Source organism: Canis lupus, chromosome 13, assembly GCF_048164855.1.
Source record: "Canis lupus baileyi chromosome 13, mCanLup2.hap1, whole genome shotgun sequence".
NCBI classification, from domain to species: domain Eukaryota; kingdom Metazoa; phylum Chordata; class Mammalia; order Carnivora; family Canidae; genus Canis; species Canis lupus.
Window position 1 is genome coordinate 25862176 of NC_132850.1, and position 17308 is coordinate 25879483.

Sequence of the window (17308 nt, forward strand, 5' to 3'; positions counted from 1 at the left end):
CCATATTTGCAGTCTTCCTTAAATATGTGCTTTTGGAGTAATGTCAGAGGAGCATAAACGAAGTTGTTTCATTTTTTAAAAGCCTTTAGATTTGTCATCAAGACAAGTGCGGTGTTAATGCAAATACCTGTGCAAGAATCAACAATCCAGCAACATCTGTCCGAGGGCTAGCTCTGAGGGCTAAGGCAAAGTGGTCCCAAGAATTTGAATACTGGGAAATTTTGAGACCAAGACATGGTTGATCTAAGCATAGTTGTGCAAAGTCACCCAAAAGCAGTCTGGTGCTTCAAGAGACATGGGTTGGTGAGAAACAAAATGGGGGACACTTACAGGAGATACTGACTTTTTTTTAGGGTTAAAACACATATTTTCTCATAGTTCCAGAGACCAGTTCAAACTCAAGGTGTTGGCAGGATTGGTTCCTTCTTGGGGGCTCAGAGGAACGCTCTGTACCATGACTCTGTCCTAGCTTCTGGTGGTTGCTCGCAATCCTTGGCATCCCTTGGCTTATAGCTGCATAATTCTAATGTCTCCTCTCATTGTCCCATGGCCATCTTTCTTTTGTGACTCTGTGTCTTCACATGGCATTCTCCTCTCGATGTCTATGTCTCTTCTCATAAGTCACCTGTTACAGTGAATTAAAGGTCTACCTTATACCAGCATGACTTCATCTTAATTACATCTTCTATGACCCTTATTTCCAAATAAGGTCACATTCTGAGGTTCTGGGAAGAACATGAATTTTGGTGGGGACACTATTCAACCCAACACCCCTTTCCTAATTCTCAGTTTAAAGTAGGCTGCAGGGGTGGATGGCTCAGTTGATGAAGCATCTGCCTTTGATTCAGGTCATGAACCCAGAGTCCTGGGATCAAGCCTCACATCGGGCTCCGTGTTCAGCAGGGAGTCTGTTTCTCCCTCTCCCTCTGCCTGCCATTCCCCCCGCTTCTGCTCTTTCTTTCTGTCAAGTTAAAAAGGAAAGCAAGCAAGCGAGCAAGCTGCATTTGTGGAGCTATATCTATAAACCTACTCACAAGTTATTTATTATTGGCGAATGGTGAGCCAGGTACTTCACTAGATCACTCTTCATGCATTGTACTCAATTCCAAATGTATCATTCATGAGACTGGATGTAATTGAACTAGGATGTGAATGGGGTCATGAAGATTTTAGAAATAGTGTTACATGGATAAAAACTGAGGTTGCTGAGTTGGAAAAGAGATTTGGAAAGTCCCCTTGGCCCCCTGCAGGAGGAGTGGTAAGGACCATCAGGTCCTAAGTCACAGATCACAGGGCTATCCTCCTGTATGTAAGAAGCATGGTTTTGCCCTTACAAAAGGGGTGGGGAGTCCTCTTTATCCTTTTACATTATGCCAGATACCAGCCTCCATCTCTCAGAAGATGGGATGGTGACCTTATTATTATTATTTTTTAACTTTGGCGACATCTATTTACTTTCCCACATCACCAGTCCTGGATATGAGTGGCTAAATCTTCTATCTCCTCAGGGAAACATAGCAATATTCCAGCCTACAAAGAACAGTGGTATTTGGTGACACCATGAAGCGATCTTGATTTTGGTCCCACAAGCCCTCCTTGGAACGACCTAGGGAGAGTGGTTTTTAAACACTAATGTTACTCCAAAAAGACTAAGTCAGTCAGATGATGAAGCCTTTGGTCAGACTTACAAGTACAGTCGAAGAGCTAATAGCTACCACATACTGAGAACTTAGCGTGTACAGCCACAGTACTGTTGAATTCTCATAGATCTATTTAAGTACCAGTTATTCCTACATTACAGATGAGAAGACTGAGGCTTAATGCAGTTAAATAACTTGCCCTGGCGTACAACTCCTTGGTAGAGTATGAGTTCTAATCCACACAGTGTGGCTCCAGGTCCGTGCCGATATTGGAGGGCATCCTGGGACAAGGAACAGGGCTATCAGACTTCAAGGGTTCAGTTTTTAATGCACGCCCATTGTTATACTGATGCCTCCAGTATATATTCCACTCATCATTTGTTATTTATTTATTATTTGACAACTACTGTTGAGTACCTATTTCAGGCAACTGTGCAAAGCGTGGACATGCACGATCATGAGTAAAAGCAGACACAATTCTTTCCATTATGAGCGTATAAATATAAAATGGCAGCTGTGATAAACACTAGGAAGGAGGGAAATGAGGCCATGAAAACCTAGGCCAGGGCTATTTGTCCAAGTCGGTGGGACCAGTGAGGATTTCCTTGAGGACATGCCATTAGAGCCAAGACCTAAAAGATGAGCAGCAGCTAACTCCACGAAGAGGGAGATGGATGTGAAAGAGTGCCAGACAGGAGGAACACTCTGAGCTCAACTGCTGTGGCTGGGGAGGTGTGGCAACCCCAAGAGAAATACCAGGGTGGTCGGAACTGTGGGGATGGAAGCCGTGGAGGAAGATGAAGTTGGGGAGAGGGCCGCAGAGACCATGCAGAACCTCAAGTGGCATTTAGGAGATTTATACTTATTTATCCTAATAGGAGTGGGAAGTCACTGGGGCTGGGGGTAGGGATAAATGTTGGGGGTATGGATTAATGTCTTAAATAAACCATGGTTACAATACGTTGCACAGATTGGAGAACGGAAGCATGGAGATCAGTTGGAAGTGATTGTAGTTGGCCAGGTGAAAGATCAGGGTCATTTGAACACAGTTTTGTTGCTGGCAATGGATTGAAGTGTAAAGGTGGTGAGTTGTTTTGTTTTTTAGGAGCTAAAATCAAAAGGATTTGGAAAGGAGCTTATTATGAGGGTGGTAGGCAGAGGACACTCTCAAGATTGACTCTTAGATTCTGTCTTTTGCAGCCCGATGAATGCAGTGCATTCGCTGAGAAGGAACAGTGGGAGAGATGGTTTGGGGGCGGGGGGGGCAACTCGTGAGTTGGTTTGGGAGCTATGTTTATTTTGAGATGCCTTTGAGATGTTCAAGTGGAAATGTCAAGTAGGGAGTTAGATCTATGGATTGGAACTCAAGGAAGAGGTTGAGGCTGGGAGCTACAAATTTGTGAGTCATCTGCCTCGTTTCAGGGATGTAAGTGTGTGTGGGCGAGACAGCCTGGGGAAAGGAGATAGAGTGAGAGGTAGAGAGCCAGGCAGGAAAGCTGGAGAAGGTTCAGCATTTATTCCAAACCCTCATCCCTGGTTCCTGGCTTCCACGAAACCATCAGATTTGAGGTGACCTGACCACAAGAAGACAAATTCTCGTCCTGGGGATGTCAGGTATCACCATCTCTGCACCAGGACTTTCACAAAATAAATTCAAAGGTGTTTCTGATAATGCCATAGGTCCTTGTGGATGGGTGTACTTGATGAGAGGATGTGCAGGTCATGTGAATTTTGTATTATAAATTAATAAATTGCCATTCTGCTGTCATTTCAGATATGATGCATCAGTCACTCAGAACCCCACAGGACAGAGTGTCAGAGCCTTTGTCCCTTTCAGAAGGCCACATCCAGCCAGAGTCTCTCTTACAGACCCCACTTCCAGCCCCCATACTACTTAACTTATTTTTATATCGCGACATTCAGTCTCCATGGAGCCAAAGGTAGAGTCTTGCTATGTTGAGATTCTGGAGACACTCAGATCTTGAGGAAGAGGGAAATGGTTGAGATTAAGCATCATGCAAAATTCTAGGCTATCAACGTGGTCTGAGTTAATAACTGCTTGGCAGCAAAGCCCCCACCTACGGGAGAGATTCCAAACTTGTAAAACACCTGGACTGCACTGCTACGTGCCTTTCTTTTTCAAAACCAAGAGGTCAAGACTTAATTTCTTATTGTGTTCTCTAGATGTTTTTTTTTTTTTAAGATAAAAGCAGTTCACAGTTAAACACTTCACAGGATTCATGTTTACAGTAGGAAAGTATAACAGACAAATCTATAGGTATGGGGTTTTTATACTTTTATTGTCAGAGGCATTTTGCTTCAAAAGGTTCTTCACTAATTTTGGTCTTCAGTAAATGAATGTATGTTCACATCTCCATAATTATGTTCACATTTGACACATTTTGCTTTTTGGACCTTTTGTTTTGCTGTCATGTAATCAAATTATGTCTTACAAATAAAAGTATAAATAGAAGCAAATGTAGACAAATTACTTAACCTCTTTGCACCCCAATTTTCTCATCTCTCAAACAAGGACAATAATACCTACAGAACGGGGAAAACAATTTTCTCACCCTCCTCACTTTTCTGTCTCAAAATAGAAACTTCTGCCTTTTAGATTGAATTAAGGCTTTCTGCTCTTTTTTTTTTTTTTTTTCACTCTCCTCACTGGCTGTCCCCATAGGATGAGAAGCAATTTATATAATTGGAGAAAAGAAGAGAATCTGACATCTATTGCTCCATGTTCACCTACTAAGCCAAGATAGCGTGTTAAAACTTGGGGTACACCTATGACCCTCTCTCTCTACTCCTCCATTTCAGTTAGGGTGAGGCTAAACACAACCAAAGGGGCCCCTAATATGTGTAAAGACTTGCCTCCCAGTAGCAGTCCAAGGCAGGTATTTCGTGGTTGGTGAATACCTTTCCTCCACGCACCATTCAGAGACTGAGATCATTTCATCTAGGGCTCTGCTGTCCCCTCGCTGGGAGTATCTGCATCCCACTAGAAAAAAAGGAAAGATAATATGTATGGACAAAACCTATTTTTAAAAGCCTTGGTTCAAAATGGCACACAACAGAGAGTTGAGGGAAACTCCAGTCCTTTCTCAAGTTTTTGGCCTCTTGGCCTCTTGGTGCTTGATGGGGTTTGTGACAGGTAATCATTCTCCGTATGATGTTCCATAAGCTCACATTTACCAAGTGTGGATCCAAGGATCTCTGTGTGGGCTGTTATATTAGGAGTTGTCTCTGACTTCGAGGCTAAGTTAAATTCTCCAATCTACCTTCAGAGCAGACTAGTTAATTGCCATGTTCTGAAGCTGGACTTCTTAGTTGGTTTTTTTTTTTTTTTAATTTTATTTAGATTCAATTTACCAACATATAATAAACACTCAGTGCTCATCTCATCACATGCCCTCCTTAATGGACTTTTTAGTTTCAAATACTGGTCTGCCACTTACCACAGGTCTCTGTTTCATTCTGTTTCATTACTTTTCTCTGTCTGTGTCTCTCTGTTTCCTTATCTGTGAAATACAGATATTAATAGAGCATACCTCAAATCATTATTAGGAGATTAATTAATTCCTGTAAAGCACTTAGTAAATACTCAATAAAAATGATCAATTATTATTACTAGTAAAAAAATTCTTGTTTAATGTATTTTTGACTAGTGTCTATAATTTCTCAATTGGACTGAATGCAAAGGGAATAAGAGGCACATTAATGAGCATCTGACATTTACCTTCAAGTATACCAGTGCTGTGACTGGAACATGCTAGAAATAGTGAAAATAGAAAATATTACAGGTTTTCAAGTTCTTTCTTCAATTCGGGGCCTTAATTTTTTTGTGTTTTCTTTTGTCTTTAGTCAAACACATCCTTCCTTTCTATTCTCATTTGTAGTCTATAACTCGCTCTGTCAAGATGCTTAGATTTCTAAATTTGAAATTAATGTACATAGATCCTCCATAGATGACTCTTCATTTGGTCTCTGTTAATTTCTTAATTTCCTGATTCAGTCATGCTTAGAACTATCTCATACAACTTTAAGAGCTTGGGATCACTGAATATGATTTTTAATGCTCTGCGTACTTTGTTAAGAATTATCATAAATTTTGATCTTTCAGGGGAGCCTCTTACTTTCTGGGTAAGCCTAATCTCCCTCCCCACTTGGAATCAGATCCCTATTATTCAACATAGAGATTCTCTTTTCCTGAATTCCTGGGAATATCTCAATCATCTCATGGGCTGACTAGTCACCACAAATACTGATCACCTTGGACGTGTGACATGTGGAGCCATAATGTCATAGAATGCTCTAAGGGTTTTGTATCTGTGCAGGACTGCCAACCAGGTTATCATCCATCGTCTCATTTAATATCCAAGTAGCAAGTAGTTCAATTTATTGATAAGAAACTAGGGATCTAAGAGGTTAAGCACCTTTGTCAAGATCACCGACTGACTTTGTAGACACTTGGGCAACAGTACAGGAGTTCTAGTTCCACGTTGGACATTTCTCTCCATTTAAACTATACTTCCTTTGGAACTGATAAGCACACATAGATTTCAGCTCTGCTACTTAATTTATCTTTTCTACCCTCCAGTTTCTTCAACTCTCACATGGGATTAATACTATTGACCTCTCAGGACTTCTGTGAGGCTGACCCCTCACAAGCATTCCATTATTATGTTAAAAGAAAGAAAGAAAAAGAAACCAGAAGAAGCAGAGGGTTAGGTCCTCAGAGAGAAACAAAATAATTATGAAATATTGTCTTACGTTTTGTTCTTTATAATTTTCTAGGCCCCTCCTAGATCTAAGAAGTTATCCAGGGCTTTTGGGCTCCCTTGCCTTAAGAGGACTTTGTGGTACACAGTTAAACTATCTGAAGACTACATCTTTCTGTCTAAACTCATAGATGAAAATATGTTTGGTATCTAAGATTAAAGGTTCATCGGATTAGCAGGGATTCTCAGTCACGTTCAACCCATTCCCTCCTGGTACCTGAAAGAAGTGGCAAGATCTTTTAAAAAAAATGCTTGGCAGACCCTGGAAGGCTGAACACTTGGCCCTGAGATTTTGACATCGGTGACACTCTTGAAGCCCCAAGTATGGCAGAAAGGCTGCTACCTCTCAAGGGCTCATTTGGGCTTAGACAATGAGAATTATCTGCAGCAACCAGGATAGGCTGAGCATGAAGGACTCTTCTTCCATTTTATTCAGCCACACGAACCACAGGATGCTCAAGAAAGCCCTAGGAAATAGAGTAGTTCCCCACCAAATGATTGAGTTTTCCTCTACAAACAACCTGGTGAGATAGGACTCTGGTTAGATTTCTTATTTAAGTTAATTAAACAATGTGATGTTCCTTATTCACCTTATTTGTGGGACTAAGATTCAAATCTACTAAAATTGCATAGGAGAGAGAGAGAGGAGAGGGAAGAGTGATTTATGCCCAACGTAGTAAACCATTAGAAGGGGAAAGAAATCTGCCTATGAGAGAAGGAGAGAATGACAAATTGTAACAGAAGAGTAAGAGGACCAAGAGATTAGATGCCAAAGGGCAAATGTCATGAATTTCTATTAATCTTATTAACCCTCCTGAAGAGGGTCACCCTAACTTCTGTGTACTAGTCACCTGTTGAACAACTATTGACCAAGTACCTTTGTTCTTAGAAACTTGGCTTAAGCTATGCCATCCAAGGCAAAATACCAGAAGGGTAATGAGAGCCACTTCTTTTTCATGTTCTTTAATATTAGGAACTCTGCTGCATCTTACTGATTTATATATGCCCAGCATCCTGTAACTATAGAGAACTGAATAAAACTTCCCTAAGTACATTATAGATTGAATAATGTAATGAATTTTTCTACTTCATACAAAAACTTTTGGATATCTCATACAGATTCTTCACTGTACACTAAGCTGTGGTCCAATTACTTCCACCATGATTTCTGTAACAGAACTAAAGGGGCTTAATCACTCAACATCATTTTATATTGATGATAATCATACCTTTCTGCAGCCGCACCTTACTCATTCTAAGTCATCACTGTCTATTAATCAAAACTCAGAGAATAAAGATTAATATTTATTTGCTTTAAGTCAGCAGGACAAGGACCACATAATCACTCTCCATCTGTTTCTTGATAGTCACATATGAAATAACAAATGTCCTCTTTGTGAGCAACATTTTCATTACATGCATCTGGTGGTAGAGAAAAAAAAATGTGTTGCCCTCTGGTTTATAGTTCCATTTTAGTAACTGAAAAAAAGTGTAAAAATAGGAATGCTGTGTGTATAAATAACTATAGCATATTTCTCTCTGTTGTATGTACTCATAATTTTCTAATAGTTAACAATTTAACATAATATGCTATTAAGTTGGAATTTATAAAACAAGTTTCTTAAATTAAAAAAATCAATGTTCAAAGTGATACTTTATTTTAGACATTCTCTTGCGGAGATAAATGCAGGGAAAGGGTGCAATAATTCAGTCCAGCAAGTACTTACTATGCAACCACTGGGTGCCAGCACTATTTCGAGAATTTGCCTGTAACCATAACAAGAGGAGTAAAAATCTGGGTTTTTTTTCAAGCTATTTGGATATTTTCAAGCTGTTCAAATTTTTAAAAATATTTATGCTCAATGTGGAAGTAAAAGAAAGGGTCAAACAATATGTCTAGCTTAACAGTGGGGGAGAAGAAAATTCTCATTTCTTCACTGCCTAGAAAAGGAATGAATAAACAGATCATCTTACTGTTTAAAGAAAAAGGTAAAGATTGCTTTGTGATCAAAATGCCTATCAGGGAGCAAGTTTTTGTATGTTCCTAAAAGCAGGAGCTACATATTAGGTGGAAGCATCATGCTAACAAAGAGCGTCCACTGGATGGCTGTTGAGGTTGTTTTTATCTACACAATACAACTTGCCAAAGCAATCAGTCTTTAGTGTAGTCACCAAGAGGAGCCCATCTGCGTGTTCTAATTGGAATGTCTGGGAAACCTGAAAAGCTCAAAATAAGTATAAACAGGTTGTCTTTTTTTTTTTTTTTTTTTTTTTTTTAAGAGTTTAAGTCATCTCTACACCCAACGTAAGGCTGGAACTTACAACCCTGAGATCAAAAGTCACATGCTCCACTGCCTGAACCTGCTAGGCACCCCTGTCTTTTGAAAATTAATAAACAAATTGTGGTAGGGTGTAGGAATATATTAAAACAAATGAGCAGGAGTTGGGAACACTTCAAAAGAATGTGATTTGTTTGTTTGTTTGGCAACTCTCTAACTTCTATATTGGCAATGTCTAGGAAAGCCTCTTTGCTCTCCTGATCACAGCTTCTCACACATCAGATGCAACAGCTGTTTTAACTGGCACATCCCCACAACCCTTCCTGACAGGAAGTCCATGAGAACAGTGAATGTAATCAAAACTGCAGAATTTAGGGAGGCATACCACTGACCAATTGGGAATGCAGCCAGAATCCTGGAGCTACTACTTCATCCTGGAGCAAGGAACATGGCACGGCTCACAGTCCTACCATCCACTCAATGGAAAGTCCTTCTCTCCCAATCTTCTGTCTCCCCTCATAATGACTTGCCTTGGTGTAGGATTGTTCATTCAAAAGTGCCCTGCGCGAGACATGAACACCATCTTCTGAAAATGTATGTTTTGCATACACCATTCCCATAGTTTATAAGCACCAGATTTATACAGAATATGCAGGAAAAGCAGAGTAACCAGATGGGTATGATAGTCAGGTGATAGTATGGGTATATGGCGAAAGGATTTAAAGACGGTATTTTTATTTTACAAATTAAAATTTTAAACCAGATCGTTTGAGAACTGGACGACTTAACAATCCTACTGGAGTGATGTGCATATATGGGACAGGTGTTATGCAAAGGACTGGAGCTCGCAAGGAATGAAGCTGTCTTTCAATGTTTTTATCTCAAGGGAAATCTTACAGAACAAACGGCATAAATGGATACTGAGCCAACAGATGACAAGAGGACTTGCTCCATTCTCTGGAAAATATGATGATAAGAAACAGATTTCAGCTGTTCTTTAAGTTTTTTCTCTACTGGACAACAAAGCTGCCAAGAAATGAGGATACACAGATTATGACACACACATAACCCCTCCACCTGCATCACATCCTGACAAATCACAGCATTTCTTTGCTTCAAGGGTAGGAAACCTACTCAGAAAGAGAAATCATCTTCTCATATGAGATACTGTATTCTACAGAAAAATCAAGCAAAACAAATGAGTATTTCTATGACATTGTTTAGAAAATGGCTCAAAATTCCTCTCACATCAGTAATCAGAGCCTCGTGTAAACACTAGACTAGAAAGTAGACTCCCACTTTCACCTCCACCAACACAAACAGGCAAATAAAAACAACTTAACTGAAGATAAATTAGGTCAATGTTCTATTACTCTATTTTTAAGTACACATTAATGTTTAGCTCGTAGGCCTACCCTTGATTTTTTTCAGAGCCCAATGCAAGAGCATAAATGGAAGCCTACATACCATCTACCTTTTAAATCGAGCAAATGGTTCTTTCCTTCTATTGTGACAAATATACTTTCATAACAAAAAAATCAGAAAATAAGTATACAGCTAGGTTTTTTCATATAACTTAATTTGGCAAAAGACCAAAGCTGAACAAATTTAATTACTATTGCTCATGTTGGGTGTTCAGTTGATGGGCTAGTGATCTCTTGAGAAGTCTTGATATGTTCAACCATAATGCATACATTATTCTAGGTTTTCATAAAATCTATTTTCTTATGTTCCTCTCAGTACATTCATTATGTTTTTGAAATCGAGATTTTTATATAGTTTTCTGATAACAGCAATGATTTAAATAATAATATGCAATTATATTCAAAGCGCAACATTTAAATGTATTTTCATCAAAAATAAGAATTTATGTAAAAAACAAACACTTTCAGTTTCAAACTAAATGATAATTGTTCTAAAATATTCATTCTAAGGAAAAATATAAATTATAATTAGTAAATAAAAATACTTTAAACCAAAATTATTTAAATTAATCTTATTAGGGATGCCTGGGTGGCTCAGTGGTTGAGGGTCTGCCTTTGGCCTAGGGCGTGATCCTGGAGTCCCAGGATCGAGTCCCACGTCGGGCTCCCTGTGTGGAGCCTGCTTCTCCCTCTGCCTATGTCTCTGCCTCTCTCTCTCTGTGTCTCTCATGAATAAATAAATAAAACCTTAAAAAATAATAAAATAAATTAATCTTAGTAAATAGGGTTATTAATTGATTATTATAAATAATGTATATAAATGTTTGTAAATTTGTATGTTAAAATGTTTATTTATAATAATCGATTATTTATAATGGTCAATCAATAACCCTACCATTCAGGGTCCACGTAGATGCCAATGTAAAGAGCCAGTATCACATTTTATTACCAGATCTACAGGTGCAAATTTAAAAGAAATAAATCGTTTAATATTCCACGACATTCTATAGCTGCCACGTGCATCAGTTGAGAATACCACACCAAATTTGTGAGCCTGGACAGAATCCTGAAGGGGAACATGTAAACAAGCGAGGTATACCAGGACCCAAGTAGCACAAGATTGAAGGTGGTGAAAAAGTGGTTACTGTGGAACAAAAAACTACCCCAGCTGTTGGGCTACTTGATGAGGGGACTCTGTTGTGGTCCAACATACAGAGTCCAGAGATGCTGGATAAACTTGGGCTTGATTCCAGTAGGTATGGCTATCTGAGGAGATTTAACCTGCTTGGTGGGAACACAGCCAAAGGCGTCCATAGGCATCCAACTATACTAGAAGTCAAGAGATGGATGGAACTGTGGTTTCAAGTGATGTATAGCAGAGCCTCCTTGAGTAACAGGAGGGTCCAGGTAACAGAGTTCAGGCTCCATTGACAAGCCTGTCAAAACTAGGCAGGATGTCAGGGCCCCAGCCAAGTGGGCTTGGGTGCAGCAAAAAAGCTCTCTATCCAGATGGGTTTTGAAATGATGAGAGAAAACCGAAGCAGATGTCTGGAGATATATACATAGATTCAGCCAACACAAGAGCGGTGTGGGGGAAAGCATTGATTCAGTAGGCAAATGGTGGGAGACAAACAGGAAGCATGTGGACCCCAGGTCCCTTCCACTTGCTGATGGTGCAGATCTATTTTCTGCCATGGTGAGAATAGTTTCTGTTTTGGGTTGAAGTTGAATCTGAATGAAAAGGCGTTTGTGATTATAGCTGAGTGGAGCTTACGAAGACATAGGCTGAACAATTTAAAAATAGTGCCATGGCATGGCATGATTTTTAAGTGCATTTTATGGGATTGTTGGTATGGAAATTATTTATTAGAATTTTAATTTATAGGTCCAATATATTGGTGACATCTAATTTAACTATGATGACGTTTGACCTGATAGTCATGGGTAAATTTTGTATTTTTTTAAAATTTTTATTTATTTATGATAGTCACAGAAAGAGAGAGAGAGGCAGAGACACAGGCAGAGGGAGAAGCAGGCTCGATGCACCGGGAGCCCGACGTGGGATTCGATCCCGGGTCTCCAGGATCGCGCCCTGGGCCAAAGGCAGGCGCCAAACAGCTGCACCACTCAGGGATCCCTAAATTTTGTATTAAAATATTATGCAAGGTTTTATTGATTTATTTTAGGTGGATGTATATATCAAATGAATTTTGGAAAGTCTTTATTATACACCTTGAGACTCTTGATGCTATTCCCTGTGAGTGAATCTGGGGCCCTGTGATTCTGCAATGACCTTAATATAGATCATTTTTGTGACAATGCTGAATGCCTGAAAATGTGTACTGCATTTTAGTATCAAGTGTAAAAACAAATCTCTATTAGGAGGCAAAGCTGATCCATGGATCAGCTCTGTCCCTGAAAATGCAAATTTCTGAACCCAAGATCTCAGCAGGAAGATAAGATATATTCTTTCCAGTCCTGAAAGTCAATTCCTGATTACTCTTAGATTCTAAAGATGGTTTTCAATGCTGTCAGTAATACTGACATTATATGAGATTTCAAAGAAAAAAGTTTTGGATTTGGAACTAGAAATTTCAAGGCAGTGGCAAGGTGATACACCATTTACCTGTTCTTACTGGCTTGTCATTCCAAAGACTTTGTCTTTATATGACACGGGAGAAGCATAATCAAGGAGCCAAGTAGCCACTTAGATTTCTGTGCATTACAAGTTAATAATACATGGCAATCAGTGAAATAGGAAGTGGAAATCATTTTTATTGACTCTTTTCCTAAAAAGGTACTATCTTTAATATTTTAGCTCCACTGAGTGATCTGAGCTGGGAAATCACTTCCCCTAAGAAAATGCTTTGGTGGAAAATCTATTTTGTTGATATTCAGGCAAATGCTTTGATTTTAACTATATTTTCATATTATTTCCTGCTTATATCCATTAGAAAAATAGCCAGCAGGACAATCTACCTCTAAATATAGGCTCCTACTTTGCTGAAATTATTTTACCAACACTCAGCTTATTGAAATAAGTGTCCGTGTTACAGAAATGTACCATAATGTGTATTTCAGAAATATATTTAATAGGGTAATTTTAAAATACACATAAATGAATAATAGTTCTTAATCTGAATGGTATCTGACAATCTGAGACGGCATAAGAGAGGGTATTCCGCAAGTATTCAATAATTACCACTTAAAGTTGATTTCCTAGAATCAATTTAAAAAAATTATAAGTAAAAAAAAACCACATAATATGAAATCTACCCTCTTAACAATCTGTTAAGTGTACAGTACAGTGTTGCTAACTCTAGGCACATTTTTTTTAAAATTTTATATATTTATTTGAGAGAGAGAGAGAGCATGAGTGGGGGAAGGACAGAGCGAGAGGGAGAAGCAGAGTCCCCCTGAGCAGTGAGCCTGACCTGGGGCTCAATCCCAGGACCCTGAGATCACGACCTGAGATGAAGGCAGATGCTTAACTGGCTGAGCCACCCAGGTGCCCCTCTATGCACATTCTTGTACAGCCAATCTCTAGAACTTTTTCACCTTGTAGGACTGACTCTATACCCATTGAACAGGAGCTCCCTAGCCCTCCCCTCTGCCCCCTGTCCCTGGCAATCACTCCCAGCATCACTTTTAATGAATAATCCTTTATTTAATGTTATACAGTTCTAGAATTCTTTAAGAGTATCTATACATATTATTAAGAAATTTTTGAGTTGTTTTTATTGAATAATTGTTTCCAGAATCTCTGAATGCTTTCCAGAGATGGATAGCCAATTTTTACTTCTTTGTTATCTGGTGTTTCTGTTATACAACATGATTTTTAAGAGGTATTTTGAATAAGATGAAGAGATAGGAAATAGAATATGTATATCTTTGTGTATATATTGTGTTCTTTTATCTCTACATCTGGCCTCAGGTTAAAAGGCTAATTTTTCCCTATCTACAAAGTGATTTTTAAAAGGTATTCCTTGATGTGTCTTGATGTCTATCTGTGCAGAGTGGCATCCCCTTGCTTGGCTCTCAAAACTAGATTGGGAGATAAAAATTTCCAACAGTGGGAGATAGTTCGTTCCCTGCCTGAATCTTAGATTCTTGGTGTTCTTGGCAGGAACTTACTATCTTTAGTATCTCTATCTTTTATATTCCAAATTCTTCATATCCTGCCAAAATTCAGTAGCCCCCTGGACTTTGCCTCCATTTTTATTTATGCAAAACCTAAACATGATTTTGCTTGGATGACCCATGAGTCTATCTCCTTTGCTTCCATTGTCTCACAAATATCTCACCAGAGCAAAAAGGAAGACACTTTGAAGTCCTCCCAAAAGCTGTTCCTTCATCATTTTATGAAAGACTTAAAGAAAGAGAGAATCTAAAAGTCACTTGATTTTGAAGATGTTCTCAGTATTGTTAACAAGATGAACACTATATAAGATCTAACATACAAGGCTTTTGGAACGAGACAGAAATGGTACAGTATCCTGGTCATCAGTCACTGATGGCAGTCACTGCCATCTATCACAAGTTACTTAACACTGTTACCCTTAGTTTTGTCATTTGTAAAAAGACAGTAATATTATTCATTTGGCCAGACTATTGTGGGACTTAAATTATATAGTATATTTGGAATACTTGGTATAGTACCAGTAGGTACGTGGTTGGTGCTCAACAAATATAAACACCTTTTTTCCTCTGTCTCTACATCAGAAACCCTACTTATTTTGGCTGTGGGTAAGAGAGACAATAAGGGCGATAGGGAGGAGATTAAGAAAAACATTGTATTCAAATATACAGGCATACCTGTGAGCAGCCATCATGCCTGGTGGTTTTGAGCTGTATTATTTGGGCAAGGGATTGACACCTGTACCTACAGCCAAGTTAAAGGAAGGGTCAACCAGGTGAGTGCCCAGTACTCTGATCCATTGGGAATATAAAATCATAACTGAAATAAATTGGAAATACAATTCATATTTGGCTCTTTTCATATATGTAAAGATGACTGATCCCTTGAATTACAACTCAAAACTTACTTTGGGTCAGAATCAACCTGTCTCCACCGAGTGTTTATGTAGCATATTTCTGTAAGTAGGTGGCGTGGGGCAATAATTGGCCAGGCCACTAACCCTAAGACTGAGGACTGTAGTTGCTGTCAGCTGAAATGTTAAAATTGATTACAGCACGTGATATATGCTATTTGCTGACAACCAGTGATCTACGACTAAAGTTTAAACATTATAAGAGGTACATGAGTGGTTCAGTCGGTTAAGCATCTGCCTTTGGCTCAGGTAATGATCCCATGGTCCTGGGATCGAGTCACACATCAGGCTCCCTGCTTCACAAGGAGCTTGCTTCTCCATCTGCCTCCCCTTCTCTGTCTCTCATGAATAAATAAATAAAATCTTAAAAAAAAAACATCGTAAGATATTTTCAAAGATGCTGTCTTGTCCTGCAACATCACAAAAATAAAACTTAATGATAGAACAGGAACCACAGAAGCATGGGGAATGTTTTGCTGGTGTGAACTCATGAAACGGAGTGGGAGGTTGGGGGGGTGGCTGAGGAGAAGAGAAACTGAAAATGCTAGAAAAAACTTGTAAATATATACATTAAGATCGCTTACCTTTTGTGAATGTTAGTGATTAGTGCTGTCCAAATGACAGTACAGATCTCAGAAATAATTCCAGCTAAAGTATTGTGTTATTTTCAATGTGTATAATTTTCTCATTTTGAACATAAAGAGAAATACAAGTTGAACAGATATTTTAAGGATATTGCTTAGAAGGGGTGACACCTGCATATCTTCATCCTACCCTGCCCATTTTACTAACTGATACCTTAGGCCATAAATGTTCACTCTACGTCTAATACGAAGAACTCACTCAAATAACAGACACAATCACATTTTTTTAGACCTAAATACCCACATATGCATAATCACATACTTACATATAAATATACCTAAGGAAAAAAATAAATATACCTAAGAAATAGGTAAATCAAGAATAAGTGAAAGAAAATAAGAGTCAAATGATAGGGGCTTAGGAGAGGAAGAGGAAATACAATAAAAGATATTGCAATTAAATAGAGGAAGAGAACAGCTTTGAAAAATAAAGACAAATTCATAAAAATTACAATACTCAACTTCAAGATTTATAAAGACTCAGTAATCAAGGCAGTTGATTATAACATAAAAATAGACAATGGAATCCATCGGCAGAACATATATATATCCAGAAATCACTTACATATAAAAGTCAATCGATAAAGACGAAAAGGCAATTCAATGGAGAAAACAGACATTTTTAGCAAGTCATGATGGAACAATTAAATATCCAAGGACAGAGAGAGAGAGAACTTTAAGCAATACTTCATCCCATAAATAAAAACTAAGTCATAATGGTTTATAGATCTAACTCTAAAACCCAAAACTATAATGCTTCTAGAGAAAAGCAGGAGAAAGTCTTTGTAACCTTGGATTAGGCAAACATTTCTTAGAGACAACATCAAAAACAGGATAAAAAAAAAGATCAGCTGGACTTACTCAAAGTTAAGAAATGTTTGCTCTTTGAAAGAAATCATGAAGAGTGAAAACACAAACCAAAGGCTAAAAGAAAATGTTCGCAAATTATGTAGCTAATAAAAGACTTGCGTTTTAAATAAAGAACTCTCAAAATTTAATAATAAGAAGAATGCATTTTTTTAAATGGGCCAAAAAAAAAAAAAAAAAGATTTGAAGCATGGAAGGACTCTAAACACTGTTGCTAATTTGCAAATGAAGGGGAATTTGTGAGAAGGAAGGTGGGCAGCCTCTTAATGCTGAGAGGCAGGGAAATGTGGACCTGAGTCCTACAACTTACTCCCAACACCTGAATGAGCTGGGGAGTGGATTCTTCTCCAGACCCTCAAGATGAGAGCCCAGCTGTTCTTACCCCTTCACTTCCATCAAGTGAGACCTTGAGCTGAGAACCCCGCTGAGCCGTGCTGGGCTTCTGACTGCAGAACTGAGAGCTACTACATTTGCTATAAGCAGCCAGCAAGAACGACAACAGAAAAGATGGGGCAAATGATTTGACCAGACTTGTCACCAAAGATGTGTGGGTTGAAAATAAGCGTATGGAGAGATACTCAACATGGTTATTATTAAGGGAATGACAACACTAAAATGTGAT

At 38.6% G+C, this 17308-nt stretch overlaps 1 long non-coding RNA gene across 2 annotated transcripts; it reads right to left on the reverse strand.

Moving 5' to 3' along the window:
- Positions 1-4514: 4514 nt before the first annotated feature.
- Positions 4515-17185, reverse strand: LOC140602175 (uncharacterized). Of its 2 annotated transcripts, XR_012005147.1 has the most exons (3): positions 17069-17185; positions 9093-9261; positions 4515-4641 (listed from the first exon to the last, which is right to left on the reverse strand). It is a non-coding gene; the product is annotated as an uncharacterized lncRNA (long non-coding RNA). The 2 variants fall into 2 exon arrangements; XR_012005148.1 differs by lacking the exon at positions 9093-9261 and having other exon boundaries at positions 17069-17175.
- Positions 17186-17308: the final 123 nt, after the last annotated feature.